This window comes from Oncorhynchus keta, chromosome 35 (assembly GCF_023373465.1).
Source record: "Oncorhynchus keta strain PuntledgeMale-10-30-2019 chromosome 35, Oket_V2, whole genome shotgun sequence".
NCBI lineage: Eukaryota > Metazoa > Chordata > Actinopteri > Salmoniformes > Salmonidae > Oncorhynchus > Oncorhynchus keta.
In genome coordinates this window covers 81,795,071-81,812,878 of record NC_068455.1, presented here as the reverse complement: position 1 = coordinate 81,812,878, position 17,808 = coordinate 81,795,071, and the positions used below count along the sequence as shown (strand labels likewise).

At 49.5% G+C, this 17,808-nt stretch overlaps 1 long non-coding RNA gene across 1 annotated transcript; it reads left to right on the top strand.

Moving 5' to 3' along the window:
- Positions 1-14,043: 14,043 nt before the first annotated feature.
- LOC127916376 (uncharacterized) lies at positions 14,044-17,481 on the top strand. The gene is made up of 3 exons (XR_008094830.1): positions 14,044-14,187; positions 14,967-15,159; positions 17,103-17,481. It is a non-coding gene; the product is annotated as an uncharacterized LOC127916376 (long non-coding RNA).
- The last annotated feature ends 327 nt before the right edge of the window (positions 17,482-17,808 follow it).

The window sequence follows — 17,808 nt, the reverse complement described above, 5'->3', positions numbered from 1 at the left end:
CCCTGTCTACTGGACCCTGACCTCTTCCCTGTCTACTGTACCCTGCCCCCTACCTCTTCCCTGTCTACTGTACCCTGCCCCCTGACCTCTTCCCTGTCTACTGTACCCTGCCCCTAACCTCTTCCCTGTCTACTGTACCCTGCCCCCTGACCTCTTCCCTGCCCCCTGACCTCTTCCCTGTCTACTGTACCCTGCCCCCTGACCTCTTCCCTGTCTACTGTACCCTGCCCCCTGACCTCTTCCCTGTCTACTGTACCCTGCCCCCTGACCTCTTCCCTGTCTACTGGACCCTGACCTCTTCCCTGTCTACTGTACCCTGCCCCCTGACCTCTTCCCTGTCTACTGGACCTGACCTCTTCCCTGTCTACTGTACCCTGCCCCCTGACCTCTTCCCTGTCTACTGTACCCTGCCCCCTGACCTCTTCCCTGTCTACTGTACCCTGCCCCCTGACCTCTTCCCTGTCTACTGTACCCTGCCCCCTGACCTCTTCCCTGTCTACTGTACCCTGCCCCCTGACCTCTTCCCTGTCTACTGGACCCTGACCTCTTCCCTGTCTACTGGACCCTGACCTCTTCCCTGTCTACTGTACCCTGCCCCCTGACCTCTTCCCTGCCCCCTGACCTCTTCCCTGTCTGCTGTACCCTGCCCCCTGACCTCTTCCCTGTCGACTGGACCCTGACCTCTTCCCTGTCTACTGTACCCTGCCCCCTGACCTCTTCCCTGTCTACTGTACCCTGCCCCCTGACCTCTTCCCTGTCTACTGGACCCTGACCTCTTCCCTGTCTACCGTACACTGCCCCCTGACCTCTTCCCTGTCTACTGTACCCCCCCTAACCTCTTCCCTGTCTACTGTACCCTGCCCCCTGACCTCTTCCCTGTCTACTGGACACTGACGTCTTCCCTGTCTACTGTACCCTGCCCCTGACCTTTCCCTGTCTACTGGACCCTGACCTCTTCCCTGTCTACTGTACCCTGCCCCCTGACCTCTTCCCTGTCTACTGCCCCCTGACCTCTTCCCTGTCTACTGTACCCTGCCCCCTGACCTCTTCCCTGTCTACTGTTCCCTGCCCCCTTACCTCTTCCCTGTCTACTGTACCCTGCCCCCTGACCTCTTCCCTGTCTACTGTACCCTGCCCCCTGACCTCTTCCCTGTCTACTGTACCCTGCCCCTGACCTCTTCCCTGTCTACTGTACCCTGCCCCCTGACTTCTTCCTGTCTACTGTACCCTGCCCCCTGACCTCTTCCCTGTCTACTGTACCCTGCCCCTGACCTCTTCCCTGTCTACTGGACGCTGACGTCTTCCCTGTCTACTGTACCCTGCCCCCTGACCTCTTCCCTGTCTACTGTACCCTGCCCCCTGACCTCTTCCCTGTCTACTGTACCCTGCCCCCTGACCTCTTCCCTGTCTACTGTACCCTGCCCCCTGACCTCTTCCCTGTCTACTGTACCCTGCCCCCTGACCTCTTCCCTGTCTACTGTACCCTGCCCCCTGACCTCTTCCCTGTCTACTGTACCCTGCCCCCTGACCTCTTCCCTGGCTACTGTACCCTGCCCCCTGACCTCTTCCCTGTCTACTGGACCCTGACCTCTTCCCTGTCTACTGGACCCTAACCTCTTCCCTGTCTACTGTACCCTGCCCCCTGACCTCTTCCCTGTCTGCTGTACCCTGCCCCTGACCTCTTCCCTGTCTGCTGTACCCTGCCCCTGACCTCTTCCCTGTCTACTGTACCCCCCCTGACCTCTTCCTGTCTACTGTACCCTGCCCCTGACCTCTTCCCTGTCTACTGTACCCTGCCCCCTGACCTCTTCCCTGTCTACTGGACCCTGACCTCTTCCCTGTCTACTGTACCCTGCCCCTGACCTCTTCCCTGTCTACTGTACCCTGCCCCCTGACCTCTTCCCTGTCTACTGTACCCTGCCCCCTGACCTCTTCCCCCCTGACCTCTTCCCTGTCTACTGTACCCTGCCCCTACCTCTTCCCTGTCTACTGTACCCCCCCTGACCTCTTCCCTGTCTACTGTCCCTGCCCCCTGACCTCTTCCCTGTCTACTGTACCCTGCCCCTGACCTCTTCCCTGTCTACTGTACCCTGCCCCCTGACCTCTTCCCTGTCTACTGTGACCTGACCTCTTCCCCTGTCTACTGTACCCTGCCCCCTGACCTCTTCCCTGTCTACTGTACCCTGCCCCCTGACCTCTTCCCTGTCTACTGTACCCTGCCCCCTGACCTCTTCCTGTCTGGACTACTCTTCCTGTCTACCCCTGCCCCTAACCTCTTCCTGTCTACTGTACCCTGCCCCCTAACCTCTTCCCTGTCTACTGTACCCTGCCCCCTGACCTCTTCCCTGTCTACTGTACCCTGCCCCCTGACCTCTTCCCTGTCTGCCCCCTGACCTCTTCCCTGTCTACTGTACCCTGCCCCCTGACCTCTTCCCTGTCTACTGTACCCTGCCCCCTGACCTCTTCCCTGTCTACTGTACCCTGCCCCCTGACCTCTTCCCTGTCTACTGTACCCTGCCCCTGACCTCTTCCCTGTCTACTGTACCCTGCCCCCTGCCCCTCTTCCTGTCCCTGTACTGACCCTGACCTCTTCCTGTCTGCCCCTGACCTCTTCCTGTCTACTGTACCCTGCCCCCTGACCTCTTCCCTGTCTACTGTACCCTGCCCCCTGACCTCTTCCCTGTCTACTGTACCCTGCCCCCTGACCTCTTCCCTGTCTACTGTACCCTGCCCCTGACCTCTTCCCTGTCTACTGTACCCTGCCCCTGACCTCTTCCCTGTCTACTGTACCCTGCCCCCTGACCTCTTCCCTGTCTACTGTACCCTGCCCCTGACCTCTTCCCTGTCTACTGTACCCTGACCTCTTCCCTGTCTACTGTACCCTGACCTCTTCCCTGTCTACTGGGACCCTGCCCCCTGACCCTGTCTACCCTGACCTCTTCCTGTCTACTGTACCCTGCCCCCTGACCTCTTCCCTGTCTACTGTACCCTGCCCCCTAACCTCTTCCCTGTCTACTGTACCCTGCCCCCTAACCTCTTCCCTGTCTACTGTAACCTGCCCCTGACCTCTTCCCTGTCTACTGTACCCTGCCCCCTGACCTCTTCCCTGTCTACTGTACCCTGCCCCTGACCTCTTCCCTGTCTACTGTACCCTGCCCCCTGACCTCTTCCCTGGCTACTGTTCCCTGTCCCTGCCCCCTGACCTCTTCCCTGTCTACTGGACCCTGACCTCTTCCTGTCTACTGGACCCCCTGACCTTCCCTGTCTTCCCCCCTGACCTCTTCCCTGTCTACTGTACCCTGACCTCTTCCCTGACCTCTTCCCTGCCCCCTGACCTCTTCCCTGTCTGCTGTACCCTGCCCCCTGACCTCTTCCCTGTCTACTGTACCCTGACCTCTTCCCTGTCTACTGTACCCTGCCCCCTGACCTCTTCCCTGTCTACTGTACCCTAACCTCTTCCCTGTCTACTGTACCCTGCCCCCTGACCTCTTCCCTGCCCCCTGACCTCTTCCCTGTCTGCTGTACCCTGCCCCCTGACCTCTTCCCTGTCCCCTGACCTCTTCCCTGTCTACTGTACCCTGCCCCTGACCTCTTCCCTGTCTACTGTACCCTGCCCCCTAACCTCTTCCCTGTCTACTGTACCCTGCCCCCTGACCTCTTCCCTGTCTACTGTACCCTGCCCCCTGACCTCTTCCCTGTCTACTGTACCCTGCCCCCTAACCTCTTCCCTGTCTACTGTACCCTGCCCCCTAACCTCTTCCCTGTCTACTGTACCCTGCCCCTTGACCTCTTCCCTGTCTACTGGACGCTGACGTCTTCCCTGTCTACTGTACCCTGCCCCCTGACCTCTTCCCTGTCTACTGGGATCTGACGTCTTCCCTGTCTACTGTACCCTGCCCCCTGACCTCTTCCCTGTCTACTGTACCCTGCCCCCTGACCTCTTCCCTGTCTACTGTACCCTGCCCCCTGACCTCTTCCCTGTCTACTGTAACCTGCCCCCTAACCTCTTCCCTGTCTACTGTACCCTGCCCCCTGACCTCTTCCCTGTCTACTGTACCCTGCCCCTGACCTTCCCTGTCTACTGTACCCTGCCCCCTGACCTCTTCCCTGGCTACTGTACCCTGCCCCTGACCTCTTCCCTGTCTACTGGACCCTGACCTCTTCCCTGTCTACTGTCCTGACCCTGACCTCTTCCCTGTCTACTGTACCCTGCCCCCTGACCTCTTCCCTGTCTACTGTGACCCTTCCCCTGTCTGACCTCTTCCTGTCTACCCCTGCCACCTCTTCCCTGTCTACTGTACCCTGCCCCTGACCTCTTCCCTGTCTACTGGACCCTGACCTCTTCCCTGTCTACTGTACCCTGCCCCTGCCCCCTGTCTACTGTCTTCCCTGTCTACTGTACCCTTCCCCTGTCTTCCCTGTCTACTGTGCCTGCCCTGACCTCTTCCCTGTCTACTGCCCCTGACCTCTTCCCTGTCTACTGTACCCTGCCCCCTGACCTCTTCCCTGTCTACTGGACCCCCTGACCTCTTCCCTGTCTACTGTACCCTGCCCCCCTGACCTCTTCCCTGTCTACTGACCTGACCTCTTCCCTGTCTACTGTACCCTCCCCCTGACCTCTTCCTGCCCCCTGACCTCTTCCCTGTCTACTGTACCCTGCCCCCTGACCTCTTCCCTGGACCCCTGACCTCTTCTGTACCCTGCCCCCTGACCTCTTCCTTCCCTGTTCCTGTCTATCTGCTGCCCCCTGACCTCTTCCCTGTCTACTGTACCCTGCCCCCTAACCTCTTCCCTGTCTACTGTACCCTGCCCCTGACCTCTTCCCTGTCTGCTGTACCCTGCCCCCTGACCTCTTCCCTGTCTACTGTACCCTGCCCCTGACCTCTTCCCTGTCTACTGGACTGCTGACCTCTTCCCTGTCTACTGTACCCTGCCCCCTGACCTCTTCCCTGTCTACTGGGACCCTGCCCCCTGACCTCTTCCTGTCTACTGTACCCTGCCCCCTGACTCTCTTCCCTGTCTGCTGTGCTGTACCTCTTTCCCTGCCCCCTGACCTCTTCCCTGTCTACTGTACCCTGCCCCCTGACCTCTTCCCTGTCTACTGTACCCTGCCCCCTGACCTCTTCCCTGTCTACTGTACCCTGACCTCTTCCCTGTCTACTGTGTTGCCCCCTGACCTCTTCCCTGTCTACTGCCCACCTACTGACCCTTCCCTGTCTACTGTGCCTGACCTCTTCCCTGTCTACTGTACCCTGCCCCCTGACCTCTTCCCTGTCTACTGGACCCTGACCTCTTCCCTGTCTACTGGACCCTGCCCCTGACCTCTTCCCTGTCTACTGTACCCTGCCCCCTGACCTCTTCCCTGCCCCCTGACCTCTTCCTGTCTGCTGTACCCTGCCCCCTGACCTCTTCCCTGTCTACTGGACCCTGACCTCTTCCCTGTCTACTGTACCCTGCCCCTGACCTCTTCCCTGTCTACTGGACCTGACCTCTTCCCTGTCTACTGTACCCTTCCCCCCCCTGACCTCTTCCCTGTCTACTGTACCCTGCCCCCTGACCTCTTCCCTGTCTACTGTACCCTGCCCCCTGACCTCTTCCCTGTCTACTGTACCCTGCCCCCTGACCTCTTCCCTGTCTACTGTGCCCTGCCCCCTGACCTCTTCCCTGTCTACTGTACCCTGCCCCTGACCTCTTCCCTGTCTACTGTACCCTGCCCCCTGACCTCTTCCCTGTCTACTGGACCCTGACCTCTTCCCTGTCTACTGTACCCTGCCCCTGACCCTTCCCCTGACCTCTTCCCTGTCTACTGTACTGTGACCCTTCCCTGTCCCCCTGACCTCTTCCCTGCCCTGACCTCTTCCCTGTCTACTGTACCCTGCCCCCTGACCTCTTCCCTGTCTCTGGACCTGCCCCCTGACCTCTTCCTGTCTACTGTACCTAACCTCTTCCCTGTCTACTGTACCCTGCCCCCTGACCTCTTCCCCTGTCTACTGTGCCCTGCCCCCTGACCTCTTCCCTGTCTACTGTACCCTGCCCCCTGACCTCTTCCCTGTCTACTGTACCCCCCTAACCTCTTCCCTGTCTACTGTACCCTGCCCCCTGACCTCTTCCCTGTCTACTGTACCCTGCCCCTACCTCTTCCCTGTCTACTGTGCCCTGCCCCCTGACCTCTTCCCTGTCTACTGTGCCCTGCCCTGACCTCTTCCTGTCTACTGTACCCTGCCCCCTGACCTCTTCCCTGTCTACTGTGACCCCTGCCCCCTGACCTCTTCCCTGTCTACTGTACCCTGCCCCCTGACCTCTTCCCTGTCTACTGGACCCCCTGCCCCCTGTCTACCTCTTCCCTGTCTACTGTACCCTGCCCCCTGACCTCTTCCCTGTCTACTGTGACTGCCCCTGACCTCTTCCCTGTCTGCTGTACCCTGCCCCCTGACCTCTTCCCTGTCTACTGTACCCTGCCCCCTGACCTCTTCCCTGTCTACTGGACCCTGACCTCTTCCCTGTCTACTGGACCCTAACCTCTTCCCTGTCTACTGTGACCCTGCCCCTGACCTCTTCCCTGTCTGCTGTACCCTGCCCTGACCTCTTCCCTGTCTGCTGTACCCTGCCCCTGACCTCTTCCCTGTCTACTGTACCCTGCCCCCTGACCTCTTCCTGTCTACTGGACCCTGACCTCTTCCCTGTCTACTGTACCCTGCCCCCTGACCTCTTCCTGTCTGCTGTACCCCCCCCTGACCTCTTCCCTGTCTGCTGTACCCTGCCCCCTGACCTCTTCCCTGTCTGCCCCCCTGCCCCCTGACCTCTTCCCTGTCTACTGTACCCTGCCCCCTGACCTCTTCCCTGTCTACTGGACCCTAACCTCTTCCCTGTCTACTGTACCCTGCCCCCTGACCTCTTCCCTGTCTACTGTACCCTGACCTCTTCCCTGTCTACTGTACCCTGCCCCCTGACCTCTTCCCTGCCCCCTGACCTCTTCCCTGTCTACTGTACCCTGCCCCCTGACCTCTTCCCTGTCTACTGTACCCTGCCCCCTAACCTCTTCCCTGTCTACTGTACCCTGCCCCCTGACCTCTTCCCTGTCTACTGTACCCTGCCCCTGACCTCTTCCCTGTCTACTGTACCCTGCCCCCTGACCTCTTCCCTGTCTGTACTGTCTGACCTCTTCCCTGCCCCTGCCCCCTGACCTCTTCCCTGTCTACTGTACCCTGCCCCTGACCTCTTCCCTGTCTACTGGACCCTGACCTCTTCCCTGTCTACTGTACCCTGCCCCTGACCTCTTCCCTGTCTACTGGGACCCTGACCTCTTCCCTGTCTACTGTACCCTGCCCCCTGACCTCTTCCCTGTCTGACTGTACCCCCTGCCCCTAACCTCTTCCCTGTCTACTGTACCCTGCCCCCTGACCTCTTCCCTGTCTACTGTACCCTGCCCCCTGACCTCTTCCCTGTCTACTGTACCCTGCCCCTGACCTCTTCCCTGTCTACTGTACCCTGCCCCCTGACCTCTTCCCTGTCTACTGTACCCTGCCCCCTAACCTCTTCCCTGTCTACTGTACCCTGCCCCCTAACCTCTTCCCTGTCTACTGTACCCTGCCCCTGACCTCTTCCCTGTCTACTGGACTGACGTCTTCCCTGTCTACTGTACCCTGCCCCTGACCTCTTCCCTGTCTACTGGGACCCTGACCTCTTCCCAGTCTACTGTACCCTGCCCCTAACCTCTTCCCTGTCTACTGTAACCTGCCCCTAACCTCTTCCCTGTCTACTGTACCCTGCCCCTGACCTCTTCCCTGACTACTGTACCCTGCCCCCTGACCTCTTCCCTGTCTACTGTACCCTGCCCCTGACCTCTTCCCTGGCTACTGTGCCCTGCCCCCTGACCTCTTCCCTGTCTACTGGACCCTGACCTCTTCCCTGTCTACTGGACCCTAACCTCTTCCCTGTCTACTGTACCCTGCCCCTGACCTCTTCCCTGCCCCCTGTTACCTCTTCCCTGTCTGCTGTACCCTGCCCCCTGACCTCTTCCCTGCCCCCTGACCTCTTCCCTGTCTACTGTACCCTGCCCCCTGACCTCTTCCCTGTCGACTGGACCCTGACCTCTTCCCTGTCTACTGTACCCTGCCCCCTGACCTCTTCCCTGTCTACTGTACCCTGCCCCCTGACCTCTTCCCTGTCTACTGGACCCTGCCCCCTGACCTCTTCCCTGTCTACTGGACCCTGACCTCTTCCCTGTCTACTGTACACTGCCCCCTAACCTCTTCCCTGTCTACTGTACCCTGCCCCCTGACCTCTTCCCTGTCTACTGTACCCTGCCCCCTAACCTCTTCCCTGTCTACTGGACACTGACGTCTTCCCTGTCTACTGTACCCTGCCCCCTGACCTTTTCCCTGTCTACTGGACTCTGACCTCTTCCCTGTCTACTGTACCCTGCCCCCTAACCTCTTCCCTGTCTACTGTACCCTGCCCCCTAACCTCTTCCCTGTCTACTGTACCCTGCCCCCTAACCTCTTCCCTGTCTACTGTACCCTGCCCCCTGACCTCTTCCCTGGCTACTGTACCCTGCCCCCTAACCTCTTCCCTGTCTACTGTACCCTGCCCCTAACCTCTTCCCTGTCTACTGTACCCTGCCCCCTAACCTCTTCCCTGTCTACTGTACCCTGCCCCTGACCTCTTCCCTGTCTACTGTACCCTGCCCCCTGACCTCTTCCCTGTCTACTGGACCCTGACCTCTTCCCTGTCTACTGGACCCTAACCTCTTCCCTGTCTACTGTACCCTGCCCCCTGACCTCTTCCCTGTCTGCTGTACCCTGCCCCCTGACCTCTTCCCTGTCTACTGTACCCTGCCCCCTGACCTCTTCCCTGTCGACTGGACCCTGACCTCTTCCCTGTCTACTGTACCCTGCCCCCTGACCTCTTCCCTGTCTACTGTACCCTGCCCCCTGACCTCTTCCCTGTCTACTGGACCCTGACCTCTTCCCTGTCTACTGCCCCCTGACCTCTTCCCTGTCTACTGTACACTGCCCCCTAACCTCTTCCCTGTCTACTGTACCCTGCCCCCTGACCTCTTCCCTGTCTACTGTACCCTGCCCCCTAACCTCTTCCCTGTCTACTGTACCCTGCCCCCTAACCTCTTCCCTGTCTACTGGACACTGACGTCTTCCCTGTCTACTGTACCCTGCCCCCTGACCTTTTCCCTGTCTACTGGACACTGACCTCTTCCCTGTCTACTGTACCCTGCCCCCTAACCTCTTCCCTGTCTACTGTACCCTGCCCCCTAACCTCTTCCCTGTCTACTGTACCCTGCCCCCTAACCTCTTCCCTGTCTACTGTACCCTGCCCCCTGACCTCTTCCCTGGCTACTGTACCCTGCCCCCTAACCTCTTCCCTGGCTACTGTACCCTGCCCCTTGACCTCTTCCCTGTCTACTGTACCCTGCCCCCTAACCTCTTCCCTGGCTACTGTACCCTGCCCCTTGACCTCTTCCCTGTCTACTGTACCCTGCCCCCTAACCTCTTCCCTGTCTACTGGACCCTAACCTCTTCCCTGTCTACTGTACCCTGCCCCCTGACCTCTTCCCTGCCCTCTGACCCCTTCCCTGTCTACTGTACCCTGCCCCCTGACATCGTCCCTGCCCCCTGACCTCTTCCCTGTCTACTGGAGCCATGTGGAAGAGGTAGATTAATGGAAACGTGTCCCAACGTGTCCCAAATCAGAATCAATCCTATAACCCAGAGTTGATATAGTCACTGTCAGTGTAATATCACAGTCTTCTACCTGTATATTGTGATATTTATGCATATTTTTGCATATATAAATATATATATATATACACTTTTATCTGTTGATTTGTAAATGTTGTGCATGCTAGTTACCGCACCGTTGTCTGTACATGTCGTCATTGGGCGAGCACAGCTATTCATGTCCTCTGTTGTTCAATTGTCCTTTACAGAGAGGAGTTGGTGAGTGAGGGCAGTTGGTGAGTGAGGGCAGTTGGTGAGTGAGGGCAGTTGGTGAGTGAGGGCAGTTGGTAAGTGAGGGCAGTTGGTAAGTGAGGGCAGTTGGTGAGTGAGGGCAGTTGGTGAGTGAGGGCAGTTGGTGAGTGAGGGCAGTTGGTGAGTGAGGGCAGTTGGTGAGTGAGGGCAGTTGGTGAGTGAGGGCAGTTGGTGAGTGAGGGCAGTTGGTGAGTGAGGGCAGTTGGTGAGTAAGGGAATACCCCCTGTATTGGACAAAAATGAATGGCATGTCATTGGCATCGGACAAACCATATACACATTGGCCAATACCACCCAATTCGGCGTTGATTCATCCAAAGTGTATTGCAAATGCCATATGGTAATTGCCAGTTGTAACACTTTAAAAATTCAACAGGGGGCAAATGCGCTCCACCGGGGTTTTTCATATTGGATATGTAACCCAAATTAATGTCCAAAAGTAAAATTTTGAAAAAATGAACTTTTTTCAAAAACTTATCACCCCTTAAAAAGTGCTTTCTGGACCGTTTTTCGAAATTCTTTCGATTTTTTTGTCAATTACACATGTGTAAGAACTGTATGAATATACTTTTGTCCAATTTTATTATCATAATTTTTTTAATTTTTTTTATATGCGCATAAGGAATATGTTTTGTCCAATTCCAATATGATTTCATAGGAAGTCAAAGTCAAAAGTCAAAAATGTCAAAATTTTGTAAAAACTTCACACACCCATAAAAAGTGCTTTCTGGACCGTTTTTCGAAATTCTTTCGATTTTTTGTCAATTACACATGTGTAAGAACTGTATGAATATACTTTTGTCCAATTTTATTATCATAATTTTTTTTTTTTTTTTTTATGCGCATAAGGAATATGTTTTGTCCAATTCCAATATGATTTCATAGGAAGTCAAAAGTCAAAAGTCAAAAATGTCAAAATTTTGTAAAAACTTCACACACCCATAAAAAGTGCTTTCTGGACCGTTTTTCGAAATTCTTTCGATTTTTTGTCAATTACACATGTGTAAGAACTGTATGAATATACTTTTGTCCAATTTTATTATCATAATTTTTTTATTTTTTTTTTTTTTTATATGCGCATAAGGAATATGTTTTGTCCAATTCCAATATGATTTCATAGGAAGTCAAAGTCAAAGTCAAAAATGTCAAAATTTTGTAAAAACTTCACACACCCTTAAAAAGTGCTTTCTGGACCGTTTTTTGAAATTCTTTCAATTTTTTGTCAATTACACATGTAAGAACTGTATGAATATACTTTTGTCCAATTTTATTATCATATTTTTTTATATATTTTTTTTAAATTGTGCATAAGGATTTTTTTTGTGGGCCAAATGACGTAAGAAATTTGACATGCTCAAAAAAATCCTGCAGAAATGCAAAATTGACTGGCCTGATGAACTCGGGATGGCCGGGCAGTGATAGTTGTTCCTTTCCATCACTCGTTGTGTTGACTTCATCATGTCCATTTTGTGATGTTTTTCACTATATAATCATATTGCAAGTGCACGTGCATTTGCAATATGTTTCAATGTGCATTTACCATATGAAATTTGACCTTGCTCAAAAATGCAAAATTGACTGGTCTGATGAACACAGGATGGCCGAGCAGTGATAGTTGTACATTTCCATCACTCGTTGTGTTGATTTCATCATCTCCGTTAGGTGATGTTTTTACACTATAGAATCATATTGCAAATGCACGTGCATTGTTGTGCAACTGGTAACCCAAAAATAAAAATATGGTTGTAAATGCATTTACCGGTCATTCTGATATTAATGCTCGCTATGGGAACACAGGATGGCCGGGCAGTGATAGTTGTACATTTCCATCACTCGTTGTGTTGATTTCATCATGTCCATTAGGTGATGTTTTTACACTATAGAATCATATTGCAAGTGCGCGCGCATTTGCAATATGTTTCAATGTGCATTTACCATATGAAATTTGACATGCTCAAAAATGCAAAATTGACTGGTCTGATGGACACAGGATGGCCGAGCAGTGATAGTTGTACATTTCCATCACTCGTTGTGTTGATTTCATCATGTCCATTAGGTGATGTTTTTCACTATAGAATCATATTGCAAGTGCACGCGCATTTGCAATATGTTTCAATGTGCATTTACCATATGAAATTTGACATGCTCAAAATGCAAAATTGACTGGTCTGATGAACACAGGATGGCTGAGCAGTGATAGTTGTACATTTCCATCACCTGTTGTGTTGATTTCATCATGTCCATTTGTTTATGTTTTCTCACTTTTGCAAAGTCACTGTGCATTTGCAATATGGTTCAATGGGCAGGTACCATCACGAATTTGTCATGCTATAAAAATCCTGCAGGAATGTGAAATTGACTGGTCTGATGAACACAGGATGGCCGAGCAGTGATAGTTGTACATTTCCATCACTTGTTGTGTTGATTTCATCATGTCCATTAGGTGATGTTTTTTCACTATAGAATCATATTGCAAATGCACGTGCATTGTTGTGCAACTGGTAACCCAAAAATTAAAATATGGTTGTAAATGCATTTACCGGTCATTCTGATATTAATGCTCGCTATGGGAACACAGGATGGCCGGGCAGTGATAGTTGTACATTTCCATCACTCGTTGTGTTGATTTCATCATGTCCATTAGGTGATGTTTTTACACTATAGAATCATATTGCAAGTGCGCGCATTTGCAATATGTTTCAATGTGCATTTACCATATGAAATTTGAAATGCTCAAAAATGCAAAATTGACTGGTCTGATGGACACAGGATGGCCGAGCAGTGATAGTTGTACATTTCCATCACTCGTTGTGTTGATTTCATCATGTCCATTAGGTGATGTTTTTCACTATAGAATCATATTGCAAGTGCGCGCGCATTTGCAATATGTTTCAATGTGCATTTACCATATGAAATTTGACATGCTCAAAAATGCAAAATTGACTGGTCTGATGAACACAGGATGGCTGAGCAGTGATAGTTGTACATTTCCATCACCTGTTGTGTTGATTTCATCATGTCCATTTGTTTATGTTTTCTCACTTTTGCAAAGTCACTGTGCATTTGCAATATGGTTCAATGGGCAGGTACCATCACGAATTTGTCATGCTATAAAATCCTGCAGGAATGTGAAATTGACTGGTCTGATGAACACAGGATGGCCGAGCAGTGATAGTTGTACATTTCCATCACTTGTTGTGTTGATTTCATCATGTCCATTAGGTGATGTTTTTCACTATAGAATCATATTGCAAATGCACGTGCATTGTTGTGCAACTGGTAACCCAAAAATTAAAATATGGTTGTAAATACATTTACCGGTCATTCTGATATTAATGCTCGCTATGGGAACACAGGATGGCCGGGCAGTGATAGTTGTACATTTCCATCACTCGTTGTGTTGATTTCATCATGTCCATTAGGTGATGTTTTTACACTATAGAATCATATTGCAAGTGCGCGCATTTGCAATATGTTTCAATGTGCATTTACTATATGAAATTTGACATGCTCAAAAATGCAAAATTGACTGGTCTGATGGACACAGGATGGCCGAGCAGTGATAGTTGTACATTTCCATCACTCGTTGTGTTGATTTCATCATGTCCATTAGGTGATGTTTTTCACTATAGAATCATATTGCAAGTGCGCGCGCATTTGCAATATGTTTCAATGTGCATTTACCATATGAAATTTGACATGCTCAAAATGCAAAATTGACTGGTCTGATGAACACAGGATGGCTGAGCAGTGATAGTTGTACATTTCCATCACCTGTTGTGTTGATTTCATCATGCCCATTTGTTTATGTTTTCTCACTTTTGCAAAGTCACTGTGCATTTGCAATATGGTTCAATGGGCAGGTACCATCACGAATTTGTCATGCTATAAAAATCCTGCAGGAATGTGAAATTGACTGGTCTGATGAACACAGGATGGCCGAGCAGTGATAGTTGTACATTTCCATCACTTGTTGTGTTGATTTCATCATGTCCATTAGGTGATGTTTTTTCACTATAGAATCATATTGCAAATGCACGTGCATTGTTGTGCAACTGGTAACCCAAAAATTAAAATATGGTTGTAAATGCATTTACCGGTCATTCTGATATTAATGCTCGCTATGGGAACACAGGATGGCCGGGCAGTGATAGTTGTACATTTCCATCACTCGTTGTGTTGATTTCATCATGTCCATTAGGTGATGTTTTTACACTATAGAATCATATTGCAAGTGCGCGCGCATTTGCAATATGTTTCAATGTGCATTTACCATATGAAATTTGAAATGCTCAAAAATGCAAAATTGACTGGTCTGATGGACACAGGATGGCCGAGCAGTGATAGTTGTACATTTCCATCACTCGTTGTGTTGATTTCATCATGTCCATTAGGTGATGTTTTTCACTATAGAATCATATTGCAAGTGCGCGCATTTGCAATATGTTTCAATGTGCATTTACCATATGAAATTTGACATGCTCAAAAATGCAAAATTGACTGGTCTGATGAACACAGGATGGCTGAGCAGTGATAGTTGTACATTTCCATCACCTGTTGTGTTGATTTCATCATGCCCATTTGTTTATGTTTTCTCACTTTTGCAAAGTCACTGTGCATTTGCAATATGGTTCAATGGGCAGGTACCATCACGAATTTGTCATGCTATAAAAATCCTGCAGGAATGTGAAATTGACTGGTCTGATGAACACAGGATGGCCGAGCAGTGATAGTTGTACATTTCCATCACTTGTTGTGTTGATTTCATCATGTCCATTAGGTGATGTTTTTTTCACTATAGAATCATATTGCAAATGCACGTGCATTGTTGTGCAACTGGTAACCCAAAATTAAAATATGGTTGTAAATGCATTTACCGGTCATTCTGATATTAATGCTCGCTATGGAACACAGGATGGCCGGGCAGTGATAGTTGTACATTTCCATCACTCGTTGTGTTGATTTCATCATGTCCATTAGGTGATGTTTTTACACTATAGAATCATATTGCAAGTGCGCGCGCATTTGCAATATGTTTCAATGTGCATTTACTATATGAAATTTGACATGCTCAAAAATGCAAAATTGACTGGTCTGATGGACACAGGATGGCCGAGCAGTGATAGTTGTACATTTCCATCACTCGTTGTGTTGATTTCATCATGTCCATTAGGTGATGTTTTTCACTATAGAATCATATTGCAAGTGCGCGCATTTGCAATATGTTTCAATGTGCATTTACCATATGAAATTTGAAATGCTCAAAAATGCAAAATTGACTGGTCTGATGGACACAGGATGGCCGAGCAGTGATAGTTGTACATTTCCATCACTCGTTGTGTTGATTTCATCATGTCCATTAGGTGATGTTTTTCACTATAGAATCATATTGCAAGTGCGCGCGCATTTGCAATATGTTTCAATGTGCATTTACCATATGAAATTTGACATGCTCAAAAATGCAAAATTGACTGGTCTGATGAACACAGGATGGCTGAGCAGTGATAGTTGTACATTTCCATCACCTGTTGTGTTGATTTCATCATGTCCATTTGTTTATGTTTTCTCACTTTTGCAAAGTCACTGTGCATTTGCAATATGGTTCAATGGGCAGGTACCATCACGAATTTGTCATGCTATAAAATCCTGCAGGAATGTGAAATTGACTGGTCTGATGAACACAGGATGGCCGAGCAGTGATAGTTGTACATTTCCATCACTTGTTGTGTTGATTTCATCATGTCCATTAGGTGATGTTTTTTCACTATAGAATCATATTGCAAATGCACGTGCATTGTTGTGCAACTGGTAACCCAAAAATTAAAATATGGTTGTAAATGCATTTACCGGTCATTCTGATATTAATGCTCGCTATGGGAACACAGGATGGCCGGGCAGTGATAGTTGTACATTTCCATCACTCGTTGTGTTGATTTCATCATGTCCATTAGGTGATGTTTTTACACTATAGAATCATATTGCAAGTGCGCGCGCATTTGCAATATGTTTCAATGTGCATTTACCATATGAAATTTGACATGCTCAAAAATGCAAAATTGACTGGTCTGATGGACACAGGATGGCCGAGCAGTGATAGTTGTACATTTCCATCACTCGTTGTGTTGATTTCATCATGTCCATTAGGTGATGTTTTTTCACTATAGAATCATATTGCAAGTGCGCGCATTTGCAATATGTTTCAATGTGCATTTACCATATGAAATTTGACATGCTCAAAAATGCAAAATTGACTGGTCTGATGAACACAGGATGGCTGAGCAGTGATAGTTGTACATTTCCATCACCTGTTGTGTTGATTTCATCATGTCCATTTGTTTATGTTTTCTCACTTTTGCAAAGTCACTGTGCATTTGCAATATGGTTCAATGGGCAGGTACCATCACGAATTTGTCATGCTATAAAAATCCTGCAGGAATGTGAAATTGACTGGTCTGATGAACACAGGATGGCCGAGCAGTGATAGTTGTACATTTCCATCACTTGTTGTGTTGATTTCATCATGTCCATTAGGTGATGTTTTTTCACTATAGAATCATATTGCAAATGCACGTGCATTGTTGTGCAACTGGTAACCCAAAAATTAAAATATGGTTGTAAATGCATTTACCGGTCATTCTGATATTAATGCTCGCTATGGGAACACAGGATGGCCGGGCAGTGATAGTTGTACATTTCCATCACTCGTTGTGTTGATTTCATCATGTCCATTAGGTGATGTTTTTACACTATAGAATCATATTGCAAGTGCGCGCATTTGCAATATGTTTCAATGTGCATTTACTATATGAAATTTGACATGCTCAAAAATGCAAAATTGACTGGTCTGATGGACACAGGATGGCCGAGCAGTGATAGTTGTACATTTCCATCACTCGTTGTGTTGATTTCATCATGTCCATTAGGTGATGTTTTTTCACTATAGAATCATATTGCAAGTGCGCGCGCATTTGCAATATGTTTCAATGTGCATTTACCATATGAAATTTGAAATGCTCAAAAATGCAAAATTGACTGGTCTGATGGACACAGGATGGCCGAGCAGTGATAGTTGTACATTTCCATCACTCGTTGTGTTGATTTCATCATGTCCATTAGGTGATGTTTTTTCACTATAGAATCATATTGCAAGTGCGCGCGCATTTGCAATATGTTTCAATGTGCATTTACCATATGAAATTTGACATGCTCAAAAATGCAAAATTGACTGGTCTGATGAACACAGGATGGCTGAGCAGTGATAGTTGTACATTTCCATCACCTGTTGTGTTGATTTCATCATGTCCATTTGTTTATGTTTTCTCACTTTTGCAAAGTCACTGTGCATTTGCAATATGGTTCAATGGGCAGGTACCATCACGAATTTGTCATGCTATAAAAATCCTGCAGGAATGTGAAATTGACTGGTCTGATGAACACAGGATGGCCGAGCAGTGATAGTTGTACATTTCCATCACTTGTTGTGTTGATTTCATCATGTCCATTAGGTGATGTTTTTCACTATAGAATCATATTGCAAATGCACGTGCATTGTTGTGCAACTGGTAACCCAAAAATTAAAATATGGTTGTAAATGCATTTACCGGTCATTCTGATATTAATGCTCGCTATGGGAACACAGGATGGCCGGGCAGTGATAGTTGTACATTTCCATCACTCGTTGTGTTGATTTCATCATGTCCATTAGGTGATGTTTTTACACTATAGAATCATATTGCAAGTGCGCGCGCATTTGCAATATGTTTCAATGTGCATTTACCATATGAAATTTGACATGCTCAAAAATGCAAAATTGACTGGTCTG